Source organism: Phascolarctos cinereus, unplaced genomic scaffold (assembly GCF_003287225.1).
Source record: "Phascolarctos cinereus isolate Bilbo 61053 unplaced genomic scaffold, phaCin_HiC Scaffold_4;HRSCAF=312, whole genome shotgun sequence".
NCBI classification, from domain to species: Eukaryota; Metazoa; Chordata; class Mammalia; order Diprotodontia; family Phascolarctidae; genus Phascolarctos; species Phascolarctos cinereus.
The window spans coordinates 693,532,330-693,548,623 of NW_027555847.1; the positions used below are offsets into that span (position 1 = coordinate 693,532,330).

General features: G+C 41.7%; 1 protein-coding gene across 1 annotated transcript in view; it reads right to left on the bottom strand.

Annotated features, from left to right (window-relative positions):
• TMEM132B (transmembrane protein 132B) overlaps positions 1 to 16,294 on the bottom strand; it is a 654,144-nt gene that overhangs the window by 544,202 nt on the left and 93,648 nt on the right. The gene's annotated exons all lie outside the window — the stretch shown is intronic.

Sequence of the window (16,294 nt, forward strand, 5' to 3'; positions counted from 1 at the left end):
AGTCCCACCCCTACTATGAAGTAAAAAGACGGTGCCCAATAAGGCCAAGTTACCAGATCTTGGTAGACTACATCCCCCAAAAATGAAAGAACCAGCAGGAGTGATCATTAGCCTTCTGCCAATACCACACTAATCACTTTTCCTTTTCTGACAGGGCTATTAATTTGATAGCGGAAGGAAAAGTTGTAGACACAGTAAACTTGGTTATCAACAAAACATTTGACAAAGGCTCTGACAGGTCAGGTAGGTAAACTTGGTGCGGGTTGAAAGACAAAGAGAAGTCATAAATGGATCAGTGTTGATTTAGATGGACATCTCTAGTGGAGGGCACCAGGGATCTGTCATTAGGCCTATGCTGGGCAACACTTTTTGTCAATGCTTTGGCATGGATGACATGAGATTTAGAAGGACAGCCAACCAGCTGGATCATAATCCAGCTCCATAAATATCTTGGCAGGCTAAAAAGATGGACCAAATGGAGTGATATCAAATTTAACAGGAATGAATACAAATTTCTACATAGTTCAGTTGTTTCAGCCATTCCAACTCTTTGTGACCCCTTTTTGGGGTTTTCTTGACAAAGATACTGGAGTAGTTTGCCATTTTCTTTTCAAACTCATTTTACAGATGAGGAATTGAGGCAAACAGGGTTAAAGGACTTACCCAGGGTCACACACAGTTAATAAGTGTGTGAAGCCAGATTTGAACTTAGGAAGATGAGTCTTCCTAATATCAGGCCCAACACTCTATCCACTGTGCCACCAAGCTACCTGCAAATTGGGCACGTTTCTATACTTGAGTTTTTGTAACTTCACAAATATGGGATGAGGAGACAGAACTAGAAAACAATTCATCTGAAAAAGATCTGGGGTTTGAGTGGACTGGAAGTTCTCTACAAGTCAATAATAATAATAATAGTAACAACCACCACCAGATGGTCTCTGAGGTTCCTTGTGGTTCTTAGCTTCTATGCTTTCATGTGATTCTATGATTCTCTTCCCTTTCTTCCCACTGGTTCCCTTTCCAATCCAATCCTCCCTTGGAGATCTATCACTGGGTAAAGAGCCAACAAATACGGGGTGGGATTTAGGGCTTTATGGTAGGGCCTGCAGGTGATCTTCTGGACCAAGCATTTGGCCAATCCTCCTGCCTTGAAGGACGTACTGCAGCTCTGAGTTCACTACAAATCCCTTCGTGTCCTTCCTGTAGGGAAGAAGGCTTCTCCTTCTAATTGAGTTGTTGTCATGGAAATCACTTTTCCTCTCTCTGAAAGGTTTGCCTACCAGCCCCCCTGCTTTCTCATTTCTTTCCTTTGACAGCCATCAGCCCCCCAACCACTGTGTTCCTCCTCCTCCTCTGACTCCACTCCTCCTGATCAAGAAAGCCCAGCTATTTGTATTGAGTGCTATTGAAGCTCTCTGCTTATCCTACTGACTCCCCCATCCTACTTCAGACCAAAACTGACTGCAATCCCATCAGGCTGCACTGGTTCAAGGGTTTAAAGATGGGCACTGATCTCATCCATGCTTTCGAACAAAGCACCATGACGGCTGAACATTCATTAATCATGACCCTAACTCAGTGAATGAGGTATCATCTGCCCTTCTCATACAAAGGTCAGGCTACTGTGGGCAGAGTGTGTGCCCTGGAGACAGCTCTGCACGGAACCAACCATCCGTATTCTCCAATAGAATGGATGAAGTCCAGACTGCCGCTAAGAGGACTGAACCAGAGACCTGGCTTCTTCCGGATGTGCCACCAGAGACAAGAGCCCCAGAGCTAGAAATAGCCCTGAGAGGTCATTGGGCTCAGTCTACTGTCTCTGATGGACAACTGTGATATGAAGATCCCACTTTGCTTAGCACGACTAATGCCAAATGTTGACCAATTGTCACCAATGGGTAGATAAGCCCAAGGGCCCTAGGAGTGGCAACACCTCCCAGACCACTAGTACTTCTTTCCAGTCCAACCTCCACAGCTGTCATCTGGGTAAGCCATCAACTCTAACCCTATGGAGATGCAACCTGGCCACACTCAGCTCTGCAAAAGCTGCAGCCCCTGCCTCCTCAGCTGCCGTGGCCACTAAAGTTTCAGAAAAGAAAGCTCTTGCCACTTGGTTATACCTATGGTTCAACCTCAGAAATATTTACGAGGCAACCAAGGTTAAAGGACTTGCCCAGGGTCACACAACTGTGTGAGTAACTGTCTGAGGCTGGATTTGAACTCAGGTCTTCCTGACTCCAGGCCTAGTACTCTATCCACTGCACCACCTAACTACTAGGATAAAGCCTTTCATCATAATAATGGCAGAACTATAACAGTAATAACTCATATTCATGTCATCACTTTAAGGATTACAAAGCACTAAATATATATACATGTATTTTATATGCACATATAGTATTTTAAATTTCATTTATGCCTGCTGAGATAGATGCTATTATTATCCCCATTTTACAGATGAGAAACTGAGGCTCAGAGAGCCTAAATGAATTGCTCACGTTCCCACAGCTAGTGTCACAGGTAGGATGTCAACTCAGGTCTGCCCAAACTCAAGTCCATCCCACCATCCACTATGTCACACCATCTTTCCAGAATCTAGAGTTCTCCCCATGCCCTAGAGAGCCATAGAAGAAGGGTGTTAGTCTATATGGAACTACATTCCTAGCAGCTCACTCTTAAGACACTCTATAAATAACACTTCACGAGGTCCCTCCTCCCTGGCTATCCTATCAGATTTCTCTGAAAGACAAGTCATCTCTCCCACTCCAGCATCCTGCCAGGGGTGACAGCGCCAGCTGTCAGGAGAACCGTCAGCTCTTCATTTTATCGGAGTGACCCAAAGTCACCAGTCGAAGTCAGGCCAAGACCAAAACCAGAGATACTGCATTCCTTAATAGACAACTGTCCCTCAAAAGCATGATGGACACGTGACCATATGAATAACATACCCTTCAGCTCCCAGAGACAGCCTAAACACTGGGGCTACAACTAATGTGTCCAACAGGCCGGAGACAAGAAGCAGGAGACACTCTCAGAGATTATTGCTGGAAATAGCCCCAGCTATTATCATTCAATCAATCAATCAACGAGTAATCATTTATTAAGCACTTCCCAACCCAATGCTCACTAGGTCACTGCTTGGATTCTGAGTGAGTGTAAATAGTAATTGTCTCTATTTCGGCTTTGTGTGTGTTTGCTTGTTCTTACTTTTGCTGAGGCAGTTAGGAAGTTCTTCCTGACATCAAACCTAAATCTGTCTCTCTGCTACATCCACCCACTATCCCAGTTCAGTCCTCCGAGGCCACAAGTCTAATTTCTCTTCCCTGTGTCTTCCCTTAGCGTCTTCTTTTCTCCGGGCATATATAATAAGTGGCACAGCCAGAGTCACTAGTGTCTAGACAGTTGGGATCACACCCATGCTGACTTCAGCAAATGAACCATGGTGACAATGACTGATCCAAATGCTGATGACCCCTGGATTACTACCAATACCTATTCTAAGGCTATCACCAGCAAAACCCCACCAGCCTCGGGTAAAGCACCATGGGCTTCCTTACAAGTGGGATTGGGTGTTTTGTTTTGTTTCGGTTTTGTTTTTGTTTTAACACCATCAAATTAAAATGATCACTGCCAATATTCTTACCTGGCTTCCCCATCGTAGCGGCCAGGTTACAACCGTCCCACAGAGCTTTAGACCATGAGCTCCTTGAGAGCATGGGCTGTCTCTTGCCTTTCTTTATATCATCACCCCATAGCACAAGCCTTGGCACATAGAACTTGATAAATATTTATTGACTGAGCTGGGATGTTTCTTAAATTTCAACACTTTTCACCTTTTCTCTTAGTTAAAAAAAAAAAAGTCATTCCCAAAGGCCCTAGGGAGGGAAAGGGGAAAGGTCAGCTAGCTGTCCTTAGAGACAGTTAGGGGAGCTTGGAGTCAGGAAGACTGTGATTCTGGGCAAGTCATTTCACCTCTATTTGCCTCAACTTCCTCAACAGGGAAATGGGGAAAATAATAGCACCTGCCTCCCAAGGTTGTTGTGAGGATAAATGAGATATAAATTGCAAAATGCCCAGTTCCTAGCACATAGTAGGTGCTTGATAAATGTTTGTTCCTTTCGCCCTTAGTAAGTTATTTTTGGTAGCACCCAAGTATGATTCTGTTTTCATGTAAAGCCAACAAATCACTTAGCCCTCTTGCCACTCTTCAGGCTGGCTGACTCCTTGTCAGGGACATTGTAGAGGAAATTCTAGTCCAGGTAAGGAGGTCTACCATTCAATGACTTGGCATGACTTGGACCTTACTGATACAGACTCCAAGAGCCCAAGGTCACCTCCATGCCATGATCAGAGGAAAGGTCTCAGCACAAGTCCAAAGGCATAACCATAAAAGATTTTCACAATTCCATACAAAGCAGCTTTGGGTATCCACAGACCACAGGGATCAATGTTGAGTTTATTTGTTTGATTTTAAACTGCATTTCAGGAGAGGCAATATGGTACAGCGAGCTGATCTTAAACCTAGAAAGATTTTTAAGTTCACATCCCATCTCTAATGCCTACTGGCTGTGTGACCCTGGGCAAGTCACTTAATTTTGTGTTCTAGGCAAGTCACTAAGACGATGTAAGTTACACAAAAGGAGCCAACCTGCACTGGAAAATAGAGTTTCTTCACCTAAGAGTTCCCTATACCAAGAAAATCACGGGTCTCATACCTCCAAGTTTTATTGATATCATTTGTTCTTATATCACCAACATTTCCAGAGAGACCTCCCTGTAACAAATGAAAACATTTACCAAAAACCCAACAGTCCAACAGCAGCATCAGATCATATATACAATATTCTCTACCCATAATCCACCACTTCTAAATAAAGAAGAGAGATGCTTCCTTATCTCATCTCTAGAGCCAAGATTAGATTGGTTGTTACAATTATTTTTTAAAATTTTATTCTGAACTTCAACACTATAAAGAGAATTTCCACACACACAGAACCCCCTCCAAAAAAGAGGATTCTATATGAAACAGTGAATCTCCATTTCATACCATTCGCTTTTTAAGTATGTAATAACTTCTACATGTTATTTGCAAAACTGTCCTGTTGGTCTATGCTTCCTTCTGTTGACCTCTGTGAAGTTTTCAAACTACTACACTTGACCTCCCCTCAGTTAAAATTTGAGAAAAACAAAACCAAAAAACCTTGTAACTAATAGGCATGGTCAAATAAAACAAATCCATGCAGTGGCTATGTCCGAAAATGCACACCTCTTTCTGTACCCTGTGTCCATCACCTCTGGCTGTTGCAATTATTCAGTTCATTTTAAAACTGGGCTTTTAGCAATAACCCCAAACATCTGGCCTCAAACATCAAGTGAATTGCCCTCCAAAGCATCCAAGCCAATAGAAACGGATGAGAGATGAGCTCCTTCGAGCACACTGGGCATGGCAACCATCACAAGTGATAATGGGGGGAGGGAGAGGCGATGACTTGTCACTATGTCCAATTAATCCTTAACATGTTTTCGAGTTTCTCCCTTCTTTGGGTCATTTAATAATGTGGCAGCTCCCATCTTCCCCCCACCCTTGCCTCACTCGTTGTCATGGAGACACTTGTGAATCAGATTTCATAAATAAAAATACTCCAACTCCCTGGCACCACATGCTGCTTGCATGTATTGCCAACTAGGTTTTGAAATGACGAGAACTTGCAGGAGCTAGGGAATCAACAATTCCCTTCCTGGGGAAATCAGCTCTGTCAGGCCCCCTTGCCCAGGGACCTGGCTGGGTTCAAATGGACAAGCCAAAAAGGGCTTTTTAACACTTGCCTGCTTTCCATCCCAGATTGCTAAGCCCTCCCATCCAGGGAACCAAAAAAGGCTTTTGTTGATCTGTCCCAAAGCTTCAACTTGGAACAGGGGAAGGAACGCTGGCTTTGCAGTCTTTGAAACCGGGTTCAAATCCCACCTCTCAGGCTTCCTATCTATGTTAGCCATGGCCAAATCATCGTACCTTCCTGGGCCTCAGTTTCCTAAGCTGTAAAATAAGGGGGTGGATTAAATGGCCTCTGAGGTCCCTTCCATCACTAGACTGGTGATCACATGATATTCCTCTTTGAGAAGGCATTGACAAAAGTCTCCGAAGCTCCCTGGTGTTCTGTGTCTATAGAGAACTCAGTTATGGTCAGGTTCCCCACCTTATCACCAATCTGAAGTACCAGGAAAAAAATATAATTTTGGAGCTCAGAAGACCCAAGCTCATTCCCAGGTATTTAAGTACTTAAATAATAACATAATTATTATAGTATATGTTATATTTATATGTAATATATCACTATATATAATATTGTATATTAATAAATATAATAATTAAATAATCTTATATTAATACCATGTTTCTTAATAATAAGAGTTGATATATATGGAATGCTCTAACATTGGCAAAACACTTCTTTCTCTCTCTTTCTCTCTCTCTCTCTCACACACACACACACACACACACACACATACACACACAGAATTTCATTTGACCCTCATAATAATTCCATTAGGCACATGGCATTATTATCCTCATTTTACAGAAATGGAAATTGATAGCTTAAGTGACTTGCCAGGGTCATGTAGCTGGTTAAGTGTCTGAGGGAGGATTTGAACTCAAGTCTTCCTGAATCCAAGTCTAGCACTCTATGTTACCTCTCTGTGTCAAGTCATTCCTATTTCAGGCAGAGGCTGGATGAACCTTCCTTGGGGATGAGGCATGAGGGGACTCATCCAAAGGCCAGGTCAATAACCTGGTAGGCTCCTGCCAACACCTAGATGCTGTAATTCCACCACCTCTTTTCTTGTCTGGGTCTTGGTTTCCTCATCTATAAAATGAGGGGAATGGGTGATATGGTCTCTAAGATCCCTTCCAACTCTAAATCTGATGAGCAGGAGCATGGCAGAGTAAAGTAAGAGCATTGAATTTGGTGCCCAGCACCTGAGGACTAGAAAGTTCAAATTCTACCCCTTACGCCTTATTATCTGACCATGAGGAGGTCAGTGCACCTCTCTGAGGCTGAGTTTCAACATCCAGAAAATGGAGATAATAGCATTTCAGTAACTACTTTACTGGGTTACTGTAAAGTGTTATAACAAACAATCATACGATTATATCAAATAGCTGCAGAAAAAGCTTCTGACAAAATACAACACTCATCCCATTAAAAACACTTGAAAGCATAGATATAAATAGATTTTTCCTTAAAATGATAAGAAGTATCTACCTAAAACCATCATCAAGCATTATTTGTAATGGGGATAAGCTAGAAACCATCTCAATAAGATCAGAAGTGAATCAAGGATGCTCATTATTACCAATATTATTCAATAGTATATTAGAAATGCTATCAATAAGAATAAAAGAAAAAGAAATTGGAAGAATCAAAGTGGGCAATGAGGTAATAAAACTATCTCTTTTGCAGTCAATATGATGATAGCCTAGAGATTCAACTAAAAAGCTAGTTGAAACAATTAATAATTTTAGCAAGGTAGCAGGATATAAAATAAACCCACATAAATCATCAGCATTTCTATATATCACTAACAAAACCCTGCAAGAAGAGATAGTAAGAGATACCCCATTTAAAATAACCATAGACAACATCAAATACCTGGCAGTGTATCTGCCAAGACAAACCCAGGGATTACATAAATACAATTATAAAAATACTTTTCATACAAAAAAAGTCAGATTTAAATAAGTGGAGAAATATTAATTGTTCATGGGTTGGCAGGGTCAATATAATAAAAATGACAGTTCTACCTTACTAATCTATTTATTCAATGCAATCCCGATTAAATTACCAAAAAAAAATTATTTTATTGAGCCAGAAGAAATAATAATAAAATTCATTCTGAAGAACAAAAGGTCAAGAATATCAAAGGAATTAATGGGAAAAAAATGTAAAAGAAGGAGGTCTAGCAGCACCAGATCTTAAACTGCATAATAAGGCAGTAATTGTCAAAACTAGCTGGTACTAGCTAAGAAACACAAAGGTCGATCAAGTGGAAAGGCAGAACAGAATAGACATACAATATACAGTAGTGACGATTAGAGGAAACTTGTGTTTTATAAAAGTAAAGATTTAAGCTTTTGGGACAAGAATTCACTATTTGGTAAAAAAAAATTGTTGGGAAAACTGGAAAGCAGTCTGGCAGAAATTAGGTATAGACCAATATCTTACACCATTTACAAAGATAAGGTCGAAAGGGCCACATGACCTAGACATAAAGGCAGATATCATAAGTAAATTAGAAGAGCATGGAGCATGTTAGCTATCATACTTATGGATAGGAGAAGAATTTATGAATAAATAAGAGATAGAGAGCATTGTGAGATGTAAAATGGATAATTTTGATTACATTAAATTAAAAAGCATTTGTACAAATAAAGCCAGTGCAGCCAAGAGATTAGAAGGAAAACAGAAAATTGGGGGGGGGGGTAAAATTTTATAAATAGTTCCTTGGATAAAGGTCTCATATCTCAAACATATAGAGAAAACTTTGTCAAATTTGTAAGAACATAAGCCATTCCCCAATTGCTAAATGGTCAAAGGATATGAACAGAAAGTTTTTAGAAGAAGAAATCAAAGCTATATGAAAGTCTTATGAAAAAATGCTCTAAATCATTGTTGATTAGAGAAATACAAATTTAAACAACTTTGAGATATCATCTCATACCTATTATATTAGCTAAAATGACAGAAGTGGAAAATGACAAATATCAGAGAGGATATGGAAAAATCAAGACATGAATACACTGTTGGTGGAACCGTGAACTGATCTAACCATTTTGGAGAGCATTCTGGAATTATGCCCAAAGAGTTATAAAACTGTGTATATCCTTTGACCCAGCATACCATTATTAGGTCTGTTTCCCAGAGTAATCAGGGAAAAAAGGAAAAGAACCTAGATGTCCTAAACTATTTATAGCAGCTCTCTTTGTGGTGGCAAAGAACTGGAAAGTGAGGGGACGCCCCGCAGTTGGGGAACGGCTGAACAAGCTATGGTTATATGATTGTGATGGAATACTGCTGTTTGGTTAGAAATGACGAGCTGGTTGATTTTAGAAAATATGGAAAGATTTGCAGGAAATAGTCAAGAGTAAAATGAGCAGAACCAAGAGAATGTCTGAAGAATAACTGTGAGCGACTAATTATTCTGAGCACTATAAATATTCAAATCAACTGAAAGGACCTAGGAAGGAAGACGTTATCCACCCCCAGAGCAGAATTGACAAACAAATGTATGTAAAGTATTTGTGTATATACATATGTGTGTATACGTATGTGTGTATACACATATATAAACATACATACATATCTGTGTCAAATGGGAGGGAGGAAGACAGCTTAGAATTTGTAACAAAATGATAAATAAAATAAAACTTTTAAAATAGCATTATTATATATGACAGTAGTATTGTTATATTACTATCACAAAATTCTATAGGAAGGTTTCTCACCATGGTCTTCTGCCTAGCATTCGAGGTTCTGCTTTGCCTTTTCAGTTCACTGTGAAGCCAGCCAAACACACTCCATGGTTTTACTCATGCCAGTCCCTCTACTGAAAAGCTCTTCCCATCCATCTCTAAACAGATGCAATTTCTGCCCACCTTTTAAGGCCCAATTCCTCCACCGAAACCCACCCTGAAAATACCCACCCTCAGCCAATCAGTCAACAAGCATCTATTAAGCACCAGTTGGGTGCAGGACACTATGCTAGCCATTGGAGATGCAAGGACAAAAGTGAAACGGTCCCTACCCTCTAGGGGCTCACATTCTATGGAGAGCCAACATGCAAACCTGAAAGCAAAAAGAAAAAATATACAGAATACCTAAAAAGTGATTGTATGGCAGCACTAGCACCTGAGAGGATCAAGAGAGGCTTCACTAGGAAATGGCCCTTGGGCTGCTCTTTGAAAGAAGTTGGACAAACCTAAGAGAGAAGTAAGCACGTTCAAGGCCCAGGGGTCAGCCTGGACAAAGGCCTAGGGGAAGAAGATGACATCCCCATTACAGTAATTCCAGTAATTCCTTCTTCCAAGTTCCTCATAAAATTTACAAAAGCACAAGATTTCAAAGTTGGAAGGGATTTCAGCAGTCTATGCCAGTCCGTAGCTGAATAGGAAGTCTTTCTACAAAATGTTAGACAAATGGTCCTCCAGCCTCTTTCTGAAGACCTGCAGTGGTGGCACACCCATCTCCTCCTGCTGGTCTAGGATAGGTCCGTACAATAGAAAGTTTTTTCCTGACATCAAGTATAAATCTACCACTTTGCAACATCCACCCTCCATTTCCAGTTCTGTCCTCTGAATCTAAGGAAAACAAATCTAATCTCACTTCCAGGTGATAACTCTTTTAAAAACTTAAAGTTAACTATCTTATTCCTGACCCTCCCTCCCCTGCTGCCAAGTCTTCTTCAACCTAGGGTAATGTCTTCTGTGGGCATGCTTTAGTGAATGCAGGAAGATTTAAATAATTGGAAAGGTATGAATTGCCCATGGTCGGGCCATGCCAATATAAAAAAAAATGATGATGCTGTCTAAATTACTTTACAGATTTAGTGCCATACCTTTCAAACTATAGAACTTGAAAAACTAATTCTTTAATGAGAACTGATCTGTGCCAGTCATTGGTCACTTATCCTGCACTGCCTTTTGGTGCCAGTTAGCAATTACGTGAGTCTCTTCTCCCTCCATGAACTATAGGCTCCTTTGAAAGTAGAAACCAATCTATCAGCTTTTCTTCATCTGCTATAGTGCTTAGAAGTATTGAGCATACAAACAGCTGGAGCTCAATAAATATTCCTTATGCTGATACCAACTCTCTTTATATTGTACTTTAAGTCTTACTACTCACTTTCATCACCACCATCATCATCACTAACATTTATGTAGTACTTTGAGGTTTACAAAGCACTTTACATATGTTATCTCATTTGATTCTTAACAATAACCTTGGGAAGCAGGCATTATTATTATCCCCATTTTACAGATGAGGAAACATGCTGAAAGAGATGAAGTGTCTTGACCAGGTTCACATAGCTAATAAACATCTGACAAAGAATTCAAACTCCCTGATTCCAAGTCAAAAAAGTCAAGCACCCACTATATGTCAGGCACTGTGCTAAATGCTACGGATGCAAAGAAAAGCAAACGGCGGTCCCTGATAGACAACACACAAACAACCATGTACAAACAAGCTAGGCTGTTGTCGTTTCAGTCCTGTCTGACTCTTTGTGAAATCATTGGGGTTTTCTTGGCAGAGACACTAGAGTGGTTTGCCATTTCCTTCTCCTGCTCATTTTACAGATGAGGAAACTGAGGCAAATAGGGTGAAGTGACTTGCCCAGGGTCACACAGCTAGTAAGCATGGATTTGAACTCAGATCTTCCTGACTCCACACCCAGCGCTCTATCCGCTACACCAGTCAGTTGCCTCTCCAGCAGGGGCTGGGTGACCACTTTTCAGGTGTGTTGGAGAGGGAACTCTTGGCAGATACGGGTTAGGCTCAACGATCTTTCTAAGGTTCCTTCCAGCTCTGAGATTCTGTGAATCTAAATTTATGAGCCTGCCAGATGTATGACCTCTGGAGAAGCAAGGTGATGCTGTATGAATGGCCCATTATCCTTCTCATTCCTGAGGCAAATGATATAAGCAGCATTGGGGAGCAGTAAGCTGATAGGAAGGATGCCACAGCAGGGTCAGTCACCACAGAGACACCAAGCAACGTGTGGGTTTATAGTTTGGCTTTAACTGTACTGTGAGACTGATGCTCTCACGCCACCACCTTATTTTTCATGAGTTATGATATCATTTGTTTTCTCTGGGCCAGGGTAACAATTTCCTAAAGGGGACGTGACTGCGTTCACTCGGTGAATAACTGGGCTCAGCTGTGCCAGATGAATCAGTAGGGAGCTAAAGGGCTAATGGTGACAATCCGAGCCCCCACGCTCTGCTTCCCATTTCTCTCAAGTCATTGAGGAAAATGTCAATTAACCAGAATCTCTGAAGAGAGAAAAATGAAAGGCTCCTTGACTCCTTCCTCTGCAAGGCCAGCGGTTTCCATCTCACCTTCCTGAGGCTGGCAAGTCACCAATTTCCATCAGGAAAGATGACAACAGCAGTTCCATACATGGAGACTCTGAGTGTTCACAGAATCGGGCTGTACTCAAAGCTCTGCCTTGTCCCAGAAGCAAGAAAATAAAGAACATGTGTGAGATGGGCCTGCGGGTCCACATGCTGAACTGTGATGTAACTGCAAACATAATTACAGAGGCACCTCGAGTGTGGATGGTGCCACACGGGAGGCTTTGCCCCAGAGCTGCTATTACCCACTCACAGTAAAAACAGCAGCCCTGCTAAAGAGCCAAATTAATTATGTCAGCTCTTAAAATGTGCTAGTTAATAAAGGAAAGATTAACTTTCTAAGAATCACTAAGTGGAGAAAGTGAAGTGGAGTGGAGAAACAGAGAAGCCTGGGCTGCATGGCCAGAGATGGGGGTTCTGCTTCCTGCTACCTGGATGACCTAGAACAAGTCATTAGCCTCTGGGCCTCCCTTTTGTCCTCTGCAAAAAGGAAGAGGTTGGATTATGTGAGCTCTGGGGTCTCTTTGAATTCTGATATTCTATCTGATCCTGTAAAGCTTCATTAACCAGGCAGAGTAATAGATTCAGAGCTGAAATGAACATTGAATGAATGAATGAATGAATGAATGAATGAATGAATGAATGAATGAATGAATGAATGGATGGATGGACTGATGGAGAGATAGATGGGTGAATGGGTGAATGAATGAAAGGACGGATGGATGGATGAATGGGTGCATGAATGAATGAACTAATGGATGAATGTTAATTGATTGATTATTGACTGATCTAGTACAACTGCTTCATTTTATAATAAAGAAACTGAAACTCCAAAAGTTAAGTTAAGCTCAGGGTCACACAGAGACGGGAAGGTGGTAGACAGAAGGAAAGAGGAAGTCTCAGGCTGCCTAGAACTAGAAGCATCTTTTCAGCCTCAGGTTTTTTGGACATAAATTAAGCGCGTCCACCTACATCACACAGACAACAAATTTGCAGAAGTCATGTGACTACTCAGCACAAGGACCCCACAAAACCAAGGGTAAAGGGGTGCTAGGAAGCATATAGAGTGCCCTCAGAATGCACCTTTGCACAGTCCCCTGCATCACTGGAGCTCCCTTGTCAGTAACCTGCCCCTCCCATTCCAGCTTGCCCCCATGCCACTGTGTGATCAGTGATCTCCATATCAGTGCAATAGGTCTACTTCCTACATCATACACACTACCTCCCATCTTTGGTGGCCTTTTTGGCATCTTCCGTCCTCTGGCCCCATCTGTCCTGCTTCCCCAGAGCATTCTCATTTAGCCTAGGGATGTCAGTCCCATGGTTCTCTACTGTCTTGCTCCTCCAATCCAGCATTTGCCCATGTGCCAAACACTGTGTTAAATGCCAGGGCTGAAAATACAAAGAATGGAACTACTTTTACTTTCAGGAAGCTTACATTCTCACTCACAATCCCCTGGTACTTCAAGCCCCCCATCTTCCTTCCTTCCTTCCAACACCAAGGACAAATCCAGACCACTTCAGAGTTTTCTTTTCTTTCTCTTTCTCCAACCACTGGCTCACACTTTTGTCATTCTTAAAGGTTTGCCAATGACTTTATCTCATGTAATCCTTACAATAACCCTACAAGGTAGGTTCTATCATTATCCCTATTTTAGAGTGGAAGGAGGTTGCTTAGGTGACCCAGTGGATAGAGCGCTGGACCTAGAGTCAAGAAGAGCTAAGTTCAAATGTGACCTCAGACTTTTACTGGCTAAGTGACCCAGAGCAAAGACACTTAGCCTGTCTGCCTCAGTTTCTACATGTGTAAAATGAGGCTAATAATGGCACTCATACCATAGGATTGTGGTGAAGATAAAAGGGGATATTTGTAAAATGTTCTGCAAACTCTCAAGCACTATGTAAATGCTACCTATTACAATGAGGAAATAGACTGATGGGCAGTAAGTGACTTGCCCAGGGTCACATAGCTAAGTATCTAAGGCAGGATTCAGATCTATATCTTCCCGAGTCCACGTTCAGCACTCTATCATCTATACCACACTGGTCTCTCCAGGAGCACCTCAGGAGAATCAGCCTAATTCCAAAGTAGAATGCCAATGTCCTGACCATAATATGGCAGTCCCTTACTATCTTTGGTCTGTTAATTCTTTCCATCTGTCAATCCAAAACAAGGCCTAACCCCACTGGGCAAGAAGTCAATTCAAACCAACAAGTGTTCATTAAGCACCCCAGGTGCTGAGATATGGACCAGAAAACACAAAATGAAATAAGGAAGTGTAAGGAAGCTTACACTCTCCTGGAGAAAAGGGGAGGGAGGGCCACAGGGAAGGTGATTGTATTCTTCTACCCTAATTTTCTTTAATGACTTCAGATTAGTTCCTCCCTATTAGCCACAGATAAGACTCACTTAGAGTCCCCATTCTACAGATGAGGAAAGTGACCTAATTTGCCCAGGGAAACCCAGGGGCGGAGAACTCAAACCCAGATCTCCCAGCCCTTCCAAGTCCAAGGCCATTGCCAAGGCCCATGATGCTGTCTGCTGTAAACACCTGTGTTTTGAAGGGAGGGTTCTTTTTTTATCTGTTTTATATCTGAACCCAAAGCTTAGCTCCCAGAACGGAGCATCTCCCCATAAATCGAGCACAACCTTAACTACAGCATTCTGTTCGCCTGTCTTCCCTTCCCCCATAAACAAGCAAGATTTATACCTTCCCAGGGTTATTAGCCAGCCACATTTATCTTTATTTCTGTGTGTAAGTAATGGAGACGACACCAGCACTGACGAGTCCCCGGGGATTAATTACCGAAGTCATTTACAAAGGGATCCTAGTACTTGGTTCTCTCCAGACTGAAGGCAAAAAAAAAAAAGGCAAAATAAAAGAAAGAAAGAAAGAAAGAAAAAGGCAGAAAGAAAAAAGCTGAGCATTTTTTTCAAAGCAGGCAATGAAATTTCATTTAAAAGACCAACGGCCCATGCACGTCCAATCATTATTGGACTCTGACTTGGCCTACTGACAAATTACAAGTGTCCACGAGGTGAATGGGCTTTTTAGGTTTTCTTTTAACGACTTCACCTGGGTGACTGTTGCCACAGAGCCAGAAGCCCCTGGGGTCGAGGAGGCAGCTGGAAGGATGATGGAATGAAAACTTGGACCCCACACCACAAAGGTAGCTATACTGGGGGGTCAGCATTATCACTGTTGGCCCACTCTTGGGAGCATCCTGCTCCCCTCCCCCAATGCCTTTGCAGCCTCCCTGACAAACTTCCTTTCCCCTTGAAACACATTTCCTTCCAGTAAATGAGGCCAATGTAATTCCCTGGCCAAAGAAAGGTTGTCCTGGCATCTTCAAAAAGCCTCAGTGGAATCTCAATCAGTGGTCAGTAAACATTTAATCACCTACTATGTGCCAGGATTGTGCTAAGCTCTGAGGGCAGCTGGGTGATGCAGGAGATAGAGCACCGACCTGGGGTCAGAAAGACTCATCTTCATGAGTTCAGATCTGGCCTCAGACACTTACTAGATGTCTGATCCGGGGCAAGTCACTTAATCCTGTCTGCCTCAGTTTCTTCATCTGTAAAATGAGCTGGAGAAGGAAATGGCAAATCGCTCCGGCATCTTTGCCAAGAAAACCCCAAATGGGGTTGATGACACAACTAAACAACACTAGCTGAGGATACAGAGAAAGGCAAAAGACAGTCCCTGCCCTCAAGGAATTCTCCTCTAATTGAGGAGTTCACAGTCCACTGTGTGCTTCAGATAATTCAATTCAATATAGAAATGAAAGAAAGCTGGCCTCAGAACCAAGAAGTCCTGGGTTCTAATCCTACCACTAACATATCTTGGCTGTGTGACCTTGGGCAAGACACTTAACTTTGAAACGCCCCCAACAACTCTTTAAGACTACAAGTCATCCTTAATCCAAAAAAATAAATAAATAAATAAATTATATTACAAAATCTTAAAAATAAATAAATGAATGAATGAATGAATGAATGAATGAATGAATGAATGAATAAATAAATAAATAAATAAATAAATAAATAAATAAATAAATAAATAAATAAATAAGACTACAAGTCCCAGGGCAGTTGATGACCTGAACCAGTAGAGGAATTTTCCTCCCTGGAAGTTCCCTTTCCAAGAGTCACATCAAGGCCAC